The sequence below is a fragment of the Ochotona princeps genome, chromosome Y (genome assembly GCF_030435755.1).
Source record: "Ochotona princeps isolate mOchPri1 chromosome Y, mOchPri1.hap1, whole genome shotgun sequence".
Taxonomy (NCBI): domain Eukaryota; kingdom Metazoa; phylum Chordata; class Mammalia; order Lagomorpha; family Ochotonidae; genus Ochotona; species Ochotona princeps.
In genome coordinates this window covers 7,154,119-7,160,173 of record NC_080866.1, presented here as the reverse complement: position 1 = coordinate 7,160,173, position 6,055 = coordinate 7,154,119, and positions in this window count along the sequence as shown.

Sequence of the window (6,055 nt, the reverse complement as noted above, 5' to 3'; positions counted from 1 at the left end):
CCAACAACACTTGTTGGCGAGGTTGCGGGGAAAAGGGAACCCTACTCCACTGCTGGTGGGGCTGCAGACTGGTACAGCCTCTATGGAAATCAGTATGGAGAATATTCAAACAACTCAAATTCAACATACCATATGATCCAGCAATAGCACTCCTAGGAATATATCCAGAACATTTGTTTTATGAGAAACCAACATGCACTCCTATGCTCATAGCAGCACAATCAGTAATTGCAAAAACATGGAAGCAACCAAAATGCCCATCAACAGAGGATTGGATAAGAAAGCTATGGTTCATCTACTCCATGGAATACTACTCAGCTATTAAAAAAAACAAAATGCAGTTCTTTGTGGCCAAATGCGCCAAACTGGAAACCATAATGCTAAGGGAAATGAGCCAATCACAAAAGGTTAAATACCACATGTTTGCCTTAATTTAAGATGATATGATGTTATGTATAACATGTTATGTTTTGAATGTTATATGTTGTGTATAAACTAAAATTGAAGTGTAGGTGAGGTGGTCACAGAAGGTGGCTGGGAACTCGCATTTACTTTTAACATATTGGTTACTCATTACTATGTCAATTAATTCCATAATGATGTAAATTTTTGCTGATGGTATGTTGGAGCTTTCAATTGACTGGGATGATACTCTGCTAGCTCTGTCTTCAGACCAGAGAGGGTATACCTAAGAAGCCATTGAACTTGACTGGACAATAAGATGCTGGACTCTATGTTTGGTATACGCTTGCAATGGGGGAATCTCAACTGAACATGAGCTGTGGTTATGCAACAAGGTGGAGGAATCCACCATGGTGGGAGGGTTTGCGGAGGGGTGGGAGAACCCAAGTATCTAGGTAACTGTGTCACATAATACAATGTAATTAAGGAAGTTAAATAATAAATAATTAAAAAAAAAACATAAGCACAACAAAATCTCAAATCTCAGAATTCAAAACTCAGAAAATAGAACTAACAACTCAGAATTCAAACTCAGATCTCAGAGTGTAGCACTTTGGATTGAGAATTCATTCCTCAGAACTCAGAACTCCGAACTCAGAATTCAGAAATTAGGATTCATATCTCAGAACTCAGAACTCAGAATTCAGAACTCAGAGTTCAGAACTCAGCAGGACAACTCAGTATTCAGATCTCGCAGTTCAGCACACAGAATTGACAACTTAGAAATCAGAACACACAGTACAGTGATCAGTAATCAGAATTCAGCACGCAGAACTCAGAATGCAGACCTCAGGAACCAGAACTCAGAGTTTACAACCCTGAACTCAGAATTCTCATTTCACAACTGAAATTCATAACTCAGAACACAAGACTCAGATGTCAGAACTCAGAAGTCAGAACTCAAAACTCAGAACTCAGAACTCGATAGTTAGACTTCAGAATATAGAACTCAGATATTCGGACTCCTAACTCAGACAAAGAAGTCAGAGTTAAAATTTCAGAACTCAGAAGTCACAATTCACCACACAGAATTCCTGACTAGGAATTCATAAATGAGACTCAGTTCTCAAAATTCACAAATCAGAATTCAGAAATCCGAATTCAGAGCCCAGGACACAGAATTCGGACCGCAGAACTCAAAATTCAGAACTCAGAACTCACAACTCTGAATGCTGATCTCAGAATCCACAACTCTGAATTCAGAATACAGGCTTCAGTTTAGAACTCCGAACTCAGATCTCAGAACTAAGAGTTGAGAATTCATAACTCAGAACTCAGAATTCAGAAATGATGACTCAGAACTTGGAATTCAGAACTCAGAAATCACAACTCAGTATTCAGAACCCAGAATCCATAACCCAGAATTCTCACCTTAGAATTCTGAACTCAGAATTCAAACTCGAATATCAGAACTGGGAAATGAGTATTTGGAACTCAGACTACGGACTTCATAACTTAGAATTCAGAACAAAGAACTCAGTTCTCAGCACTCAGAAATCAGAACTCAGAACTCAGAATTCACACCTTAGAATTCGGAACTCAGAATCCTAAGTCAGAATTCAAAACTTGGAAATCAGAATTTGGAGCTCAGAATACGGAATTCAGAACACAGAACTCAGAATTCAGAACTCAGTTCTCAGAACTCAGAACACAGTGTGGAGTACTCATGATTCAGAACTAAGAATTCACACCTTAGAATTCGGAACTCAGAATTCAGAACACACAATTCAGAACTCAAAACGCAGAAATCAGAACTGTAACTCAGAATTGTGACATCAGAACTCAGAATTCAGAACGCAATGGAGAACTTTGAAGTCAGAACTCAGAATCAATTACTCAGGGTATGTAACTCAGAATCCACGACTCAGAAATCAGAACTGAGATACAGATCTCAGAATTCAAAATTCAGAATTCAGAAGTCCGAATTCAGAACCGGAACTCAGAACTTAAAATTCAGTACTCAGAATTCAGAACTCAGAAATCTCAACTCTGAATTCTGGTCACAGAATTCACAACTCTGAAATCAGAATACAGACTGTAGAATTTAGAACTCCGAACTCAGAGCTAAGAGCTAAGAGTTGAGAATTCATAACTCAGTATTCAGAACTGAGAAATGAGAACTCAGAACTCAGATGTCACAGCTAAGAATTCAGAACTCAGTGATCAGAACTCAGTTATCAGAACTCAGAACACAAAATTCCGGACTCAGTAGTCAGAACTAGAAGCTGCGAACTCAGAATTTGTAACTCAGAATTCTGAACTCAGAACTCAGAATACAGTACTCAAGATTCAGACCTCAAAATTCAGAACTCGGCACTCATAAAACATAACAGAATGGGAGAAGATCTTCGCACACGACATAGGTGATAGAGGGCTGATCTCCAGAATATACAAAGAGCTACCAAACAACCAAAATGTCAAAATAAACAAGCCACTCAAGAAATGGGCACGGGAAATGGGCAAACACTTCACAAAGGAACACACCCAAATGGCAAATAAACATGAAAAAATGCTCATGTTCCCTGGCAATAAGGGAAATCCAAATTAAAACATCAATGAGGTACCGCCTAAGGCCAGTAAGACTGGCCCACATGAATAAAAGCACCAACAACACTTGTTGGCGAGGTTGCGGGGAAAAGGGAACCCTACTCCACTGCTGGTGGGGCTGCAGGCTGGTACAGCCTCTATGGAAATCAGTATGGAGAATATTCAAACAACTCAAATTCAACATACCATATGATCCAGCAATAGCACTCCTAGGAATATATCCAGAACATTTGTTTCATGAGAAACCAACATGCACTCCTATGCTCATAGCAGCACAATCAGTAATTGCAAAAACATGGAAGCAACCAAAATGCCCATCAACAGAGGATTGGATAAGAAAGCTATGGTTCATCTACTCCATGGAATACTACTCAGCTATTAAAAAAAACAAAATGCAGTTCTTTGTGGCCAAATGCGCCAAACTGGAAACCATAATGCTAAGGGAAATGAGCCAATCACAAAAGGTTAAATACCACATGTTTGCCTTAATTTAAGATGATATGATGTTATGTATAACATGTTATGTTTTGAATGTTATATGTTGTGTATAAACTAAAATTGAAGTGTAGGTGAGGTGGTCACAGAAGGTGGCTGGGAACTCGCATTTACTTTTAACATATTGGTTACTCATTACTATGTCAATTAATTCCATAATGATGTAAATTTTTGCTGATGGTATGTTGGAGCTTTCAATTGACTGGGATGATACTCTGCTAGCTCTGTCTTCAGACCAGAGAGGGTATACCTAAGAAGCCATTGAACTTGACTGGACAATAAGATGCTGGACTCTATGTTTGGTATACGCTTGCAATGGGGGAATCTCAACTGAACATGAGCTGTGGTTATGCAACAAGGTGGAGGAATCCACCATGGTGGGAGGGTTTGCGGAGGGGTGGGAGAACCCAAGTATCTAGGTAACTGTGTCACATAATACAATGTAATTAAGGAAGTTAAATAATAAATAATTAAAAAAAAAACATAAGCACAACAAAATCTCAAATCTCAGAATTCAAAACTCAGAAAATAGAACTAACAACTCAGAATTCAAACTCAGATCTCAGAGTGTAGCACTTTGGATTGAGAATTCATTCCTCAGAACTCAGAACTCCGAACTCAGAATTCAGAAATTAGGATTCATATCTCAGAACTCAGAACTCAGAATTCAGAACTCAGAGTTCAGAACTCAGCAGGACAACTCAGTATTCAGATCTCGCAGTTCAGCACACAGAATTGACAACTTAGAAATCAGAACACACAGTACAGTGATCAGTAATCAGAATTCAGCACGCAGAACTCAGAATGCAGACCTCAGGAACCAGAACTCAGAGTTTACAACCCTGAACTCAGAATTCTCATTTCACAACTGAAATTCATAACTCAGAACACAAGACTCAGATGTCAGAACTCAGAAGTCAGAACTCAAAACTCAGAACTCAGAACTCGATAGTTAGACTTCAGAATATAGAACTCAGATATTCGGACTCCTAACTCAGACAAAGAAGTCAGAGTTAAAATTTCAGAACTCAGAAGTCACAATTCACCACACAGAATTCCTGACTAGGAATTCATAAATGAGACTCAGTTCTCAAAATTCACAAATCAGAATTCAGAAATCCGAATTCAGAGCCCAGGACACAGAATTCGGAACTCAGAACTCAAAATTCAGAACTCAGAACTCACAACTCTGAATGCTGATCTCAGAATCCACAACTCTGAATTCAGAATACAGGCTTCAGTTTAGAACTCCGAACTCAGATCTCAGAACTAAGAGTTGAGAATTTATAACTCAGAACTCAGAATTCAGAAATGATGACTCAGAACTTGGAATTCAGAACTCAGAAATCACAACTCAGTATTCAGAACCCAGAATCCATAACCCAGAATTCTCACCTTAGAATTCTGAACTCAGAATTCAAACTCGAATATCAGAACTGGGAAATGAGTATTTGGAACTCAGACTACGGACTTCATAACTTAGAATTCAGAACAAAGAACTCAGTTCTCAGCACTCAGAAATCAGAACTCAGAACTCAGAATTCACACCTTAGAATTTGGAACTCAGAATCCTAAGTCAGAATTCAAAACTTGGAAATCAGAATTTGGAGCTCAGAATACGGAATTCAGAACACAGAACTCAGAATTCAGAACTCAGTTCTCAGAACTCAGAACACAGTGTGGAGTACTCATGATTCAGAACTCAGAATTCACACCTTAGAATTCGGAACTCAGAATTCAGAACACACAATTCAGAACTCAAAACGCAGAAATCAGAACTGTAACTCAGAATTGTGACATCAGAACTCAGAATTCAGAACGCAATGGAGAACTTTGAAGTCAGAACTCAGAATCAATTACTCAGGGTATGTAACTCAGAATCCACGACTCAGAAATCAGAACTGAGATACAGATCTCAGAATTCAAAATTCAGAATTCAGAAGTCCGAATTCAGAACCGGAACTCAGAACTTAAAATTCAGTACTCAGAATTCAGAACTCAGAAATCTCAACTCTGAATTCTGGTCACAGAATTCACAACTCTGAAATCAGAATACAGACTGTAGAATTTAGAACTCCGAACTCAGAGCTAAGAGCTAAGAGTTGAGAATTCATAACTCAGTATTCAGAACTGAGAAATGAGAACTCAGAACTCAGATGTCACAGCTAAGAATTCATAACTCACTTATCAGAACTCAGTGATCAGAACTCAGTTATCAGAACTCAGAACACAAAATTCCGGACTCAGTAGTCAGAACTAGAAACTGCGAACTCAGAATTTGTAACTCAGAATTCTGAACTCAGAACTCAGAATACAGTACTCAAGATTCAGACCTCAAAATTCAGAACTCGGCACTCATAAAACATAACAGAATGGGAGAAGATCTTCGCACACGACATAGGTGATAGAGGGCTGATCTCCAGAATATACAAAGAGCTACCAAACAACCAAAATGTCAAAATAAACAAGCCACTCAAGAAATGGGCACGGGAAATGGGCAAACACTTCACAAAGGAACACACCCAAATGGCAAATAAACATGAAAAAATGC